The sequence below is a fragment of the Schistocerca piceifrons genome, chromosome 5 (genome assembly GCF_021461385.2).
Source record: "Schistocerca piceifrons isolate TAMUIC-IGC-003096 chromosome 5, iqSchPice1.1, whole genome shotgun sequence".
Classification (NCBI taxonomy): Eukaryota; Metazoa; Arthropoda; class Insecta; order Orthoptera; family Acrididae; genus Schistocerca; species Schistocerca piceifrons.
In genome coordinates this window covers 282,775,594-282,790,701 of record NC_060142.1, presented here as the reverse complement: position 1 = coordinate 282,790,701, position 15,108 = coordinate 282,775,594, and the positions used below count along the sequence as shown (strand labels likewise).

Below are 15,108 nucleotides of genomic sequence, written 5' to 3'. Positions count from 1 at the left end.
GCATATCAATTTTATTTTGAAGTATTTAAACATTCAACCGTGAATTAAAACAGCTAAATAATTACAGAAACAACAGAAATCTTGTAATAATAATTCCATGCATACATACATAGGAAACGATTGTGAACAGACCCCGGCTGCCGTCATTTTGAGAGGAATTAACAAAGTGTTCAAAATGGAGGCGGCCTCTAAAAAGATTTATCTTGAGGCGTGCACGAACACAGAACATGCCGCTGTCCCAACGTCCGAGGCCGCGCCCGACCTTGTCTATGGCCGAGGAGACAACAACTAGCCATTTGACAACCCAGCATGTTAGCACCGGAACTGCTTCTTTCAGGCGTAGACACGCTATTGTGAGGTGCCGACCAGATAACAAACCCATGAGCATCGGAGCTCCAGCCCATACACGAAGGTCTACGAGCTGCCGTCTCGCACACGACCGCCTATTGCTCATAGGTACGCTCCGCCATGCGACGGTAAAGCTTAAGTGTTCGTCACTTCGGGCACAGTCTAATAATGATGCTCTGATTCGATCGCTGTTTCGGTCGTTTGGCGATCGCGAGAATTTCGCCAGCCATGCGGTAAGGTTCATCAAATTCTGCCCCTTCCCCCTCTCCCCCTTTTGTTGCCAAAACATAATTCCAATGGTTCAGGATTCTCACTCCAAAGTTGAACTTACGTAGCTATACATGAACGAAATATATCTCTATATGTCATTCAGTGAATGTGTCTACGTCAGTGGAGCCTCTGCCCTCGGATAAGAGTACGTTGTCCTGTTCTAATTTCAATATATATCTTTTTGTAATAAGTTCTAAATCTTCTATTTTTGTTGCGTTTTCTACCACCTTCCTCCAGTATCCATACAAATTAGTGGCTCCTACAAGTAGGGTTGGGTTGTTTTTGGGGGGGAGGGGACCAGACAGCGACGTCATCGGTCTCATCGGATTAGGGAAGGATGGAGAAGGAAGTCGGCCCTGCCCTTTCAAAGGAACCATCCCGGCATTTGCCTGGAGAGATTTAGGGAAATCACGGAAAACCTAAACCAGGATGGCCAGACGCGGGATTGAACCGATACAAGTATGCTCATACTGGGTAAAATAATAATATGAGATCCCGATGGCCTTGTAAGTAGGCCGTTTAGGTTTTTATGGTGGTAACGTCACCTAGCGCTCTGTATGAAAATCACTGGCTGTGCTGTGTGCAGTCTGTGGCTGGTGGGCATTGTTGAAATAGTCGCTATTGTAGTGTTGGGCAGTTGGCTGTTACCAGCGCGTAGCGTTTGTGCAGTTGGACGTGAGCCGCCAACAGTGGTGGAGGTGGGGAGAGAGATGCCGGAGTTTTGAGAGAGGATGATCTGGACGTGTCTCCATTAGAGACAGTAAATTTGTAATACTGGATGTCATGAACTGATACAGGGTGTTTCAAAAATGACCGGTATATTTGAAACGGTAATAAAAACTAAACGAGCAGCGATAGAAATACACCGTTTGTTGCAATATGCTTGGGACAACAGTACATTTTCATGCGGACAAACTTTCGAAATTACAGTAGTTACAATTTTCTGTGGTGTCACCGCCAGACACCACACTTGCTAGGTGGTAGCTTTAAATCGGCCGCGGTCCCTTAGTACATGTCGGACCCGCGTGTCGCCACTGTGTGATCGCAGACCGAGCGCCACCACAAGGCAGGTCTCGAGATACGGACTAGCACTCGCCCAGTTGTACGACGACTTTGCTAGCGACTACACTGACGAAGCCTTTCTCTCATTTGCCGAGAGACAGTTAGAATAGCCTTCAGCTAAGTCAATGGCTACGACCTAGCAAGGCGCCATTAACCATTTTAAGATAGAGTCTCACTTGTATCATCAAGGAATGCTGTATTCAAATGATGTATTAAAAGTTAAGTATTATAGCAGCTACGTACTTTTCTTGCTACCATTCATTACGTATCCTGTTTCAGACCTCTCTCTAGCCTACGTGAGATTAACGCGTGCCTTTCGGCTACTTCAGTGTGGCGTAGCTGTCTTGTTACGCCACAACATTTTCAACAACAGATGGCGCTGCAAGTGATGTGAAAGATATAGAAGACAACGCAGTCTGTGGGTGCGCCATTCTGTACGTCGTCTTTCTGCTGTAAGCGTGTGCTGTTCACAGCGTGCAAGTGTGCTGTAGACAACATGATTTATTCCTTAGAACAGAGGATTTTTCTGGTGTTGGAATTCCACCGCCTAGAACACAGTGTTGTTGCAACAAGACGAAGTTTTCAACGGAGGTTTAATGCAACCAAAGGACCGAAAAGCGATACAATAAAGGATCTGTTTGAAAAATTTCAACGGACTGGGAACGTGACGGATGAACGTGCTGGAAAGGTAGGGCGACCGCGTACGGTAACCACAGAGGGCAACGCGCAGCTAGTGCAGCAGGTGATCCAACAGTGGCCTCGGGTTTCCGTTTGCCGTGTTGCAGCTGCGGTCCAAATGACGCCAACGTCCACGTATTGTCTCATGCGCCAGAGTTTACACCTCTATCCACACAAAATTCAAACGTGGCAACCCCTCAGCACCACTACCATTGCTGCACGAGAGACATTCGCTAACGATATAGTGCGCAGGATTGATGACGGCGATATGCATGTGGGCAGCATTTGGTTTACTGACGAAGCTTATTTTTACCTGGACGGCTTCGTCAATAAACAGAACTGGCGCATATGGGGAACCAAAAAGCCCCATGTTGCAGTCCCATCGTCCCTGCATCCTCAAAAAGTACTGGTCTGGGCCGCCATTTCTTCCAAAGGAATCATTTGCCCATTTTTCAGATCCGAAACGATTACTGCATCACGCTATCTGGACATTCTTCATGGTTTGTGTGTGTGGTTTGAGGTTTTCGGGCGCTGACATTCTTCGTGAATTTGTGGCGGTACAAACTGCCTTAGACGACACTGCGAACACCTCGTGGTTTATGCAAGATGGTGCCCGGCCACATCGCACGGCCGACGTCTTTAATTTCCTGAATGAATATTTCGATGATCGTGTGATTGCTTTGGGCTATCCGAAACATACAGGAGGCGGCGTGGATTGGCCTCCCTATTCGCCAGACATGAACCCCTGTGATTCATTCTGTGGGGACACTTGAAAGACCAGGTGTACCGCCAGAATCCAGAAACAATTGAACAGCTGAAGCAGTACATCTCATCTGCATGTGAAGCCATTCCGCCAGACACGTTGTCAAAGGTTTCGGGTAATTTCATTCAGAGACTACGCCATATTATTGCTACGCATGGTGGATATGTGGAAAATATCGTACTATAGAGTTTCCCAGACCTCAGCGCCACGACCGAGACTCGAACTCGGGACCTTTGCCTCTCGCGGGCAAGTGCTCTACCAACTGAGCTACCGAAGCACGACTCACGTCCGGTACTCACAGCTTTACTTCTGCCAGTCCCTCGTCTCCTACCTTCCAAACTTTACAGAAGCTCTCCTGCGAACCTTGCAGAACTAGCACTCCTGAAAGAAAGGATATTGCGGAGACATGGCTTAGCCACAGCCTGGGGGATGTTTCCAGAATGACATTTTCACTCTGCAGCGGAGTGTGCGCTGATATGAAACTTCCTGGCAGATTAAAACTGTGTGCCCGACCGTGACTCGAACTCGGGACCTTTGCCTTTCGCGGGCAAGTGCTCTACCAACTGAGCTACCGAACCACGACTCACGTCCGGTACTCACAGCTTTACTTCTGCCAGTACCTCGTCTCCTACCTTCCAAACTTTACAGAAGCTCTCCTGCGAACCTTGCAGAACTAGCACTCCTGAAAGAAAGGATATTGCGGAGACATGGCTTAGCCACAGCCTGGGGGATGTTTCCAGAATGACATTTTCATTCTGCAGCGGAGTGTGCGCTGATATGAAACTTCCTGGCAGATTAAAACTGTGTGCCCGACCGAGACTCGAACTCGGGACTTTCGCCTTTCGCGGGCAAGTGCTCTACCAACTGAGCTACCGAAGCACGACTCACGTCCGGTACTCACAGCTTTACTTCTGATCAGAATAAGTAGAGAGCGAAATGTCTGAGTACGTTCAGTTCTGCTCAGCTGTTTGAAAATAAATAACGTAAGAGGTTTATCAGCACAGTAATTCATAAATTTTTTATAAGGGGACGTTTCAGCCTATGAGTTTTTATCTCACCAGGTAAATGGGTCAAGCTCTTTTCATTCTGCCTGGAGTACCAAAACTGTGGCAGTCAGTGTACGTGTGGCTATGCAGACGGTCAGTGGATTAGGCAAGGGCCGGCCGCTGTGGCCGAGCCGTTCTAGGTGCTTCAGTTCGGTCTGCTGCTACGGTCGCAGGTTCGAATTCTGCCTCGGGCATGGATGTGTGTGATGTCCTTAGGTTAGTTAGGTTTAAAGTAATTCTAAGTCTAGGGGACTGATGACTTCAGATGTTAAGTCCCATAGTGCTTAGAGCCATTTAAACCATTTTTGATTATGCAAGGGGTGCTTCATACGAGGCCCCTGAGAAGTGCTGCTATGCTGTGCACTGAGCTTCTACATGGCGCAACTGGAAACACGAGCGGCTCCTTTGTCGTCTTGCTGCGCCGCTTTAATGTGTTTCTGGCGCCGCTCCGTCGTATTGCGGTCCCGCATGGTGCTTGATGTTCACGTTGCCGCTCTTTCACTTCTCTTACTGAGTATAAAAGCCAAATGAGATAATTTTAATTCTGGGTGCTACCACTTCTCGAAGGAATTATAGTTAAAGGTTTACCAAATGTAGCCAACGGTAAACATACACACGTCATCAAGACAGCAGACTGTTGGTCGCTTTTTGTAACAACAAAAACTTTTTCTCGACATTGTTGCTGCCCAAGTGAGAATGATACATCAGTCTGTTCATTGACGCTGGAGCAAAACTTCAAAAAACGTTTTTTATCACCTCAGTTCAGAGAGTTCCGGAGCCTATACAGAAAATTGGAATAGAGATCAATATAAACATAATTTCCACATTTTTTATTGCTCATGAAAACCACACATTGCATGTTGTACCATCATACAGCGAGACCTTCAGAGGTGGTGGTCCAGATTGCTGCACACGCAGGTCCTCTGATACCCAGTAGCACGTCCTCCTGCGTAGATGTATGCCTGTATTCGTCGTGGCATATTATCCACAAGTTCATCAAGGCACTGTTGGTCCAGATTGTCCCACTCCTCAACGGCGATTTATCGTAGATCCCTCAGAGTGGTTGGTGGGTCACGTCGTCCATAAACAGTCCTTTTCAATCTATGCTAGGCATGCTCCATAGTGTTCATGTCTGGAAAACATGCTGGTCACTCTAGTCGAGCGATGTCGTTATCCTGAAGAAAGTCTTTCACAATATGTGCACGATGGGGGCGCGAAAGCCTCTCCATGCGCTGCCGATGTGGTTGCACTGTCGGTCGGAGGACGGTATTCACTTTTCGTACAGCCGTTATGGCGCCTTCCATGACCACCAGCGGCATACGTCGGTCCCACATAATGCCCCCCCCCCCCCCCCCCCCCCCCCGAAACATCAGGGAACCTCTACCTTGCTGCGCTCGCTGGACAGTGTGTCTAAGGCACTCAGCCTGACCAGGTTGCCTCAAAGCACATCTCCGACGATTGTCTGGTTGAAGGCATATGCGACACTCATCGGTGAAGAGAACGTGATGCCAGTCCTGAGCGGTCCATTCGGCATGTTCTTGGGTGCGTCTGTACCGCGCTGCGTCGCGTCGTGGTTGCAAAGATGGACCTCGCCATGGACGTTGCGAGTGAAGTTGCACATCTTGCACCCTACTGCTGTGGCGTAGCTGTCAGGGTTCCTGTGAGCCATAATCCGTAGGTAGCGGTCATCCACTCCAGTAGTAGCCCTTAGGCGCCCTAAGAGAGGCATGTAATCGACAGTTTCTGTCTTTCTGTATCTCCTCCATGTCCGAATAACATCGCTTTGGTTCACTCCGAGACGCCTTGACACTTCCCTTCTTGAGAGCCCTTCCTGGCGCAAAAAAACAATGCGGACGCGATCGAACCGCGGTATTGACCGTCTAGGCGTGCTTTAACTACAGACAACACGAGCCGTGTACCTCCTTCCTGGTGGAATGACTGGAACTGATAGGCTGTCGGATCCCCTCCGTCTAGCAGGCGCTGCTCATGCATGGTTGTTTACATCTTTGGGCGGGTTTAGTGACCGTCAAAGGGACTGTGTCTGTGATACAATATCCACAATGAACGCCTATCTTCAGCAGTTCTGGGAGCTGGGGTAATGCAAATCATTTTTTGATGTCTGTAGAAGATCGCCAGATTGATCTGTTTTCAAGATTTCATTCCTTCATACGAAGTTAATTGATAACTAAATTAAATTTCCTTAAAGCACGCGGTTGTTTGGAGTCTGTGATTACATTTCTATCGTAATCTTTGGTGATTAAGGTTTCGGGTATGTCGTCTATTTTACTGTCTTAATACCAAAGCAATTCCTTCTCGAAGACTTTTGAGATATAGCCTCTGACGTCTAGAAGATATGTTGAAAGTACTTTTAGCATTCTTGCTGAAGAGTGCAGAATTTTTGATTGGCCTTCAAATGTATCTCCAGACTCTGCTGAAGATATTACGATGAGGGATGGTGATATGCACGTATGCAGATGGCGGTAGTATCGCGTACACATGGTATAAAGGAGTGGTGCATTGGCGGAGCTGCCATTTATACTCAGATGAGTCATGTGAAGAGGTTTCCGGGGTGATTATGACTGTATTACGGGAATAAACAGACTTTGAACGCGGAATTGTAGTTTGAGCTAGATGCGTGGGACATTCCGTTTCGGAAATCGGTAGGGAACTCTGAGATCCACAGTGACAAAATGTGCCGAGAATAGCAAATTTCAGGCACGGACAATGCGGTGACCGACGGCCTTCACTTAACGACCGAGAGCAGCGGTGTTTGCGCAGTGTTGTCAGTGCTAACAGACACGCAACACTGTGTGAAATAACTGTATAAATAAATGTGAGACGTGTGACGAACGTATCCGTTAGGGCAGTGCGGTGAAATTTGGCGTTAATGGGCTACGGTAGTTGACGACCGATGCGAGTGCCTTTGCTAACAGCGCGACTCCGCTTGCAGCGCCCTCTCCTGGGCTCGTCATAGTATCGGTTGGACCCTAAACGACTGGAAAATTGTGACTTGGTCAAATAAGCCGATTTCAGTTGGCCAGAGCTGATCGTAGGGTTCGACTGTGGCGCAAACCTCACGAAGCCGTGAACCCAGCTTCTCAACAAGGTACTGTGCTAGATGGTGGTGGCTCCATAATGGTGTGGACTGTGTCTACGTGGAATGGGCTGTGTACTCGCTTATGTTCGACTAGTTGGAGACAATCTGCAGCCATTCATGGACATCATGTTCCCCAACAACCACAGAATTTTTATGGATGACACTGCGCCATCTCATCAGGCTACAATTGGTTTGATGAACATTCTGGACAGTTCGAGCGACTGATCTGACCACTTCCATATCACCCTACATGAACCCCATAAAAGCTTGTGCACAAAATCCTGCCCTGGCAACACTTTCGGAATTTATGGACGGCTGTAGAGGCAACAGGGCACAGTATTTCTGCAGGGAACTTCCAGCGACTTGTCGAGTCCATGCCACGTCATCTTTCGTACCGACTTCTATCTCTAGCCAACAGTATGACCTGCACGACCTTACCACCGAATAACAGTGAGCAGCAGTGCTAATACGTCACGAGCCAACTGTTAACGTGTGACGTCACCTGCTGCTTGGCTAGTCAGCCACCGAATGGTGTCGTGTGAAGGTCGCTACAAATTGGACGCAATGTTCCGTCAGCGGTGGGCCTAGACGCTCTCCTGTGCCACCGGTAGCGGAAGTCCGCAACAGAGCGCCACATAAACGTGGTGGCACTGCACGTATGAAGGTGTACAGGGCTCCGTTTTCCAGACTTCCTTTAAAGCGAACTTTTAGCATTATGTTATCTACTGATAAGGTGTTTAAAAAGGGTTCAAATGGCTCTGAGGACGATGAGACTGAACTTCTAAGGTCATCAGTCCCCTAAAACTTAGAATTACTTAAACCTAACTAACCTAAGGACATCGAACACATCCATGCCCGAGGCAGGATTCGAACCTGCGATCGTAGCGGTCGCGCGGTTCCAGACTGTAGCGCCTTTAACCGCTTGGCCACCCCGGCAGGCTAAGGTGTTTATGCGCGGATTTTGTTCCGGTAAGTGTTACAGGGACAGGTTAGTCCTTTCACAACGACTAATCTCCAGATAAAAACAGAACACAACAGAAGAATTGATCGTTTCGGATTGTGATCAGTGTTGCCATCATGAAAAAGTCCATCCCCGGTAGCTGAGTGGTGCCGGCACGGTAGCTCAGCGTGTTCGGTCAGAGAGCTGTTGGCCTCCGTAATAAAAAAGAATTGAGTGGAAGGATCAACAAACGAACTTGACCGGATGTCATGTGACGTCCGCAACGACCAAACACAACGATCAACAACGAACAAAATGCAAAATAAATAAATAAATAAATAAATAAATAAATAAATAAATAAGTGGTCAGCGCGACAGAAAGTCAATCCTAAGGGCCAGGGTTCGATTCCCGGTTGGGTCAGAGATTTTCTCTGCTCATTGACTGGGTGTTGTGTTGTCTTAATGATCATCATTTCATCCCCATCGACGCGCCAGTGGCCGAAGTGGCGTCAAATTGAAAGACTTGCACCCGGCGAACGGTTACCCAACGGCAGGCCCTAGTCACACGACATTTATATTATCATAAAAGAACGCCAAGACGACCTCATAAAATCTACAGGTGATGTTGTTAACAGAATTCGAAAGAACATTGGAGATGAAATTTGTGAAAACCAGCTTTGAACTTAATTATCTGCCTATCCTTAACACCTTCTGCGGGTTTCTCTTTGGTTATATTCTGACAGCAGTACCTCCGTGACAAATAAAATCTGGAAAAATGTTATGTTTCAATTAGTCTTTACTTTTTAAGCCAGCTTGTTCCTTAGCTTGATAAAATTACTACTTTTGTAGTAATTTTAGTGAATACGCTGCTCATTGCCGAAAAAATTTATGTCTCTTTATACCTTCTCAGTTTTCTTTCTTGTGAAGTAGCAGAATGACAGAATTGTTCCACTTGTGAGAACTTGTCTCACTAAGCATACATCCGACGTACAATTTTGCTAGTTCTTTTTGTATTACCTTATCTCCTGTTGTAATCATTTATACTGAAACACCACTATATCCTTGCACTCTTCATACCTTCTTACATCCACTTTAATATTCTTTCCCTGTCATTACTTCTTAAATGACACTACTTTTAACTATTTGTGTTTACGACACATCTGTTACGCTACACAAAGTAATCTGGGAATGCTTGTGGTGATAGATAAATAAACTATTCGTGCCAAAGAGCAACACTGAGGAAATGCTCGTTGATGAAGAACATATCACAAAACAAAAATTTCTAATTCACTTTTACAAACGAAGAGATTTGCTAATTTTCTTTCCACAGATTCTAAGTGAAATGTATCTCAAGAATGTGGAATAAGTAAAAAATCTGAAAATTTTTTATTTATAAATTAATACCAAACTTCTTAAAACATTTAGATGTACACACGGTGCTCGGAAATTCCCGTTCAGACTTCTAGGACGTGTAGACGGTAGTGAGTACATAATATTTTGAACAGAACCCATGTTCGGAAACGCCCCGTTTCCAATCTACTACGGTTTTAATTCAGATACTTAACTCATCCACTTCTGCTTGAGGAACTGAGTTAGGCGTGACGCTGTACAGTCATTAGGCAACAGTTCGAAAGGAAACTTAACGAAACATTTATTTATCACTTGAGCACATTTGTTTGTATCGATACTTGAACATTACGTGTTTACGTTGTATGTGAACCGGGGACCTAGAAACGACGGAGAGGCTCCGTCCCCGCCGCAGCCGCAGTGGTCCGCAACCCCACGACGACTAACGCAATCCACTTCAACTGTCCGCCGACCCCCACCGAACCCAGTGTTATTGTCCGGTTCGGCCCCCGTTGGTCAGATCCCGCCCTGTAAGTGTTCGTAATTCTCCAATATCACGTGATAATCGGCAATCGCAACGTAACAACTTCTAAAGTATAAAGAGAGAATAGATCCGTCACTTACCAAAGTATATTTGTTAACTGTGCTGCCATTTAAATAAAATTAACAGTGTAATTATTTTAAAATAGCTCAGAAGGTGGTTGCATCAGAGGTAACATGTACCACAACACTCACGTTGTAAACAAAGGTGTGTCCTCCATATAATTACGTGCGAATGGGACCGAATGATACGCAGTGGACGACACTCGTTTTATAATTTGCAAACCTGGAGTTTAAATCCCCGTTTAGACCTCCTGTTTCATGCTTTTCATCATTCTGCAGCCGAATTATTTCTCCATTCGTAATATCCTCGGTGATTAAGCGAAGACACACCTTTAATGTGCATCGTTTAGTGGACAGGACGTAATGGTTTTCAAGCAGTGAGGCGATATGGCATCCAAAAGCGACAAAAAATCACCTTATAGACTTAAAAAATACAGGTGTTTTTAAACGATTCATCCGATTTCACGAGACTTTTTCCCGCACTGGATGAAGATGAAAACATTGGGTGAATTTTAACTTACACATGGAACTACAACCCTTTCATACTCAAAAGAACCATCCAGTTTTACGAAGATGTGTCTTGCATTCATGCACTTGCGATCTTGGGGTACTTTTTACAGTTATGTTTAGTGTCAAAGTTATCATTTACATTTCACGAATGTTTACCGTACCCTCCACCGGAGACACGACTAACATTCAGACAATAAGAATGAGATTTTCACTCTGCAGCGGAGTGTGCGGTGATATGAAACTTCCTGGCTGATTAAAACTGTGTGCAGGACTGAGATTCGAACTCAGGACCTTTACCTTTCGCGGAAAAGTGCTCTACCAACTTTTTTTTCATTTTGTTCGTTGTTGATCGTTGTGTTTGATCATTGCGGAGGTCATAATGACATCCGTTCAAGTTCGTTTGTTGATTCATCCACTCAGTTTTTTTATTACAGAGGCCAACCGGCTCTCTGACCGAACACGCTGAGTTATCGTGCCGGCATCAACTGAGCTACCCAAGCATGACTCACGGCCGGTCCTCACAGCTTTACTTCTGCCAATATCTCGTCTCCCACCTTCCAAACTTCACAGAAGCTCTTCTGTGAACCTTTCAGAACTATCACTCCTTGAGGAAAGGATATTGCGGAGACATGGTTTTGTCACAGCCTGGGGCTAAGTTCGAGTCTCGGTCCGGCACACAGTTTTAATCTGCCAGGAAGTTTCATCCAGACTATAGTCAAACACTGCCCACATTCCTGCAGCGCAACTTTTAACCCAGGCTTGTTAGGACAGGCATTACGCTCAGTCTTCCATAAACTTCTACTAAAAATCACATGCCGTGAGATAGGACGACCCTGAAAGCCAATGGCGCAGTGCGACATACGCGGGCCGCGTACGATCGATCCATCATTGTCGTCGTACCCTTGGGGAAAATCACGCCACAGTGTAGTAAATAAATTGCACCTGTTTAAACGGACAACGCAAAATGGCTTTCCTTATTTTGTTGTCGCCATCTCTGCTCGAGCCTCACTGTGTAGTGAACGACAGAGCGGTTAGCTGGCTGCACCAGTTAGACCCCTAACGGCAACCACATGATACGGTAAGTTTCTATCAGTGCCAAGAAAAAACTTTTACATTCTCTGATCAAAAGTATCCGGACACCCCTGTGTAGTGCGTAATTCACTACTAGATGTCAGCCCTCAGTGTAAAAGGAGAATTGTACTGTCAGTAGAGAAACAATGGGTCCGTCAGGAGAGCTTACTGACTTCGAAAGTAGAGGAGTCTTTGAATGTCACCTGGGTAACAAATCCATCAGAGGCATTTCAATCGTTCTGACGCTGCCGAAGTCGCCTGTTGGTGCTGAGATTGTGGAGTGAAGACATGGAGGAACAATTACAAATAAGTCAAGCCCAACCAGGGATGGTCGAGTATTGCGGAGGGTGTATGGAAAAAATCGCATGAAACTGGCTGAATAAATTACTCGTGAGTTTCAAAATGGTACCAGCCGTCCAGCTAGCACAATGAGGGGTGTGCGCGGAGTTGAAAGAATGTGGTATAGTGGTGGAACAGCTCCTCATAAGCCACACATTTCTCTAGTCAGTGGTAATCGGCGCTTGACGTTGTGCAAAGAGTGACGCAACTGGACAGTGGATGAATAGAAACGAGAGGTTTGTAGTGATGAATCATGCTATAACCTGTGGCGATATGATGGAAGGTTTGGGGAATACCTGGAGAACGTTAGCTCCCGTGAAGTATGGTGTTATGATATGGGGCTGTTTTCTATGTTTAAAGTGTGGTCCCCTTATTGCGCTTAAGGAAATTTTAAAAGTGGAGGAATATGAGCACATTTTACAGCGTTGTGTCCTGCCTACAATAAACAGATGGGAAACGATGACTCATTGTATCAGCATGACAATGCACCCTGTCATAAAAAAATAGCTCTGAGCACTATGGGACTCAACAGCTGAGGTCATCAGTCCCCTAGAACTTAGAACTACTTAAACCTAACTAACCTAAGGACATCACACACATCCATGTCCGAGGCAGGATTCGAACCTGCGACCGTAGCGGTCGCGCGGTTCCAGACTGAAGCGCCTAGAACCGCTCGGCCACACCGGCCGGCCCCTGTCGTAAAGCAGCATCTGTGAGGTAATCGTTTGTGGACAATAACATTCCTGAAATAGACCACCCTGCACAGAGTTCCATCCTGAATACAATGGAACACCCACTGGATGAGTCATAACATCGACGTCGATTCAGATGCTGGTGCCCAAGCATCACTAACTCCTCTGGTTTCGATACTTGAGGACAAATGAGTTGCCATTGTTCCACAGACATTCAGACACTTTAGTGAAAGTGTCCCCAGCAGAGTAAAGGCGAACACGACACATCGCATATTAATGTTCACTAATACGAGGGTTGAATGAAAAGTAATGCCTCCACCTTCGTTAAATGGGTTTGGGTGGAAATATTTTAATAAATCAAACGCAGAAATAATGCTTAGAATGTGATCTTTAATTACCAGTATTCACTTTTCCACATAATCACAAGCCAATTGGATACATTTCTGCCAACGATGAACAAGTTTTCTGAAGCCGTCACGGAAGAAGTCGACACTCTGTTTCCGCAACCACAGTCTCACAGTTCTCTCAACGTCTTCATCAGAAGCATAATGATGTCCCCACAGATCGTCTTTCATTATCGGGAACAGATAGAAGTCAGATGGTGTTAAATCTGGACTGTATGGAGGACTGCGCACGGTGGTGAGATACAGTCTCTGAAGTTCTGCTGTGGTGGTACTTGAAATGTGTTGTTTGGCATGGTCATATTGCAGGAAAACATTTCCCTTTTCCTTTCAGACCCTTGTTATCCGTCGTTTCACAGTTCGCAGCGTCATTATGTAACGCTCTGAGTTTACTGTTGTTCCACGATCAAGGAAATCAACAATGTTAACACCATCCGTGTCCCAGAACACTGTGACCACGATTTTTCCAGCTGAGGGTTGCGTCTTGAATTACTTTTTCAGGGGCGAGTTTTTATATCGTTAATCCGTAGACTGACATTTCGTCTCCGGGTCATAATAGTGTATCTACGATTGGTCTCTTGTCGCAACTGAATGGAGAAAAGCGTTACCTTCGTTCTCGTAACGCGAGAGGAGTTCCTGGCAAATTTCATGTCCGCGAGCTTTCATTTCAGGTGTCAGCATCTGGGGTACCCATCGTGCACAGATCTTCCGATAGCCAATCAAAGCAATAATGTGACCAACACTTTCTTGTGGAATACCGATTGTGCTTGCAATTTCTCTCTGAGTGATAACGACAATCGTCCTGAATCAATCAATTTTGCTTGTGGAACTCGGTGGTTGCTGTCACAGGACGTCCAACTCTTTGTTTGTCACGCAGGTCAGATGTTCCTGCCTCAACATCTTTAAACTTACTCGCCCAACACGCACAGCACTCATAGCAACACAATCACCATAAACTGCTTTCATTCTCTGATGAATTTCCTTTGGGGTGACATCTTCTGTTGTCAAGAATTCAATGGTTGCACGTTGCTTAAATCTTATTGACCGACCTTCTACTCAGGGTTCCATACTTTACACTGTAACAACACATCCGTTCAATGCTAAGGCTTCCCTCCAACTGGAGCTGTAGAGACGAGGTTACGGAACAAGCCATTACTTGCCGCATACCAGTGCTGCCAACTGTTGAAGAGTTACGAAGGTGGAGGCATTACTTTTCATTCAACCATCGTAGATGTCTGAATACTTGCTGTGCGTAAATTCACTCCAAGTTTCTATCTTCATTCGTGTGTAAGATATGGTATTGTGAAATCGGATGAATTTTTTTGAAAGCGGAAGCTGACAGAGACCTTGTCCGACACTCTCTACAAAGGCGGAGAAACGGTAGCAAGGTCGCAGCCATACCTCGGCCATTGAACCGGTTAGTCAATCCAAAAAAAATGTTAGCCGCGCTACGCTGCGACTTCGCATGTACTCAGTGAAAGCAGCTAGGCGCGTGAAAGCTAGATTACCGGTCCTTACTTTTAAAAACTTTACCTCCTGTCAGCAGAGGCCATTAGAGACGAAGTGCTAATTTACTTCTGACAAAGATAGGAGGAAATCGGCTGTGGCCTTCAAGAAGCACTACCGTACACTTAACGTAGTGTGTTGCAGCGAACCAACGGCAAATTAAATCAGGTTTGTCAGACCGGTACTTGAAACCGTCGTCTCCGCTTGTCGAGTTCACTTTACTACAGCCGTACTACTTCCGTCGGTGGAATCTAAAAGAAATTAACAATCCATCGTAATTTGAGAAGACTCATTATATCGACAGCTACAATACTAGCAAAAAAATGATCTTCATGACTCATTACTCAAGTCTCTGTTTGTCCATCTTTTCAGATATGGTTGCGAGTTCTCGGCGTTTGTATAGAATATCAAATCAAACACCTTTCGACTGCCTAA

The 15,108-nt window shown here is 45.8% G+C and overlaps 1 non-coding gene across 1 annotated transcript; it reads right to left on the bottom strand.

Annotated features, from left to right (window-relative positions):
* Positions 1 to 3,324: 3,324 nt before the first annotated feature.
* Positions 3,325 to 3,398, bottom strand: Trnas-cga. Its single transcript has one exon. It is a non-coding gene; the product is annotated as a tRNA-Ser (tRNA).
* Between the last annotated feature and the right edge of the window lie 11,710 nt (positions 3,399 to 15,108).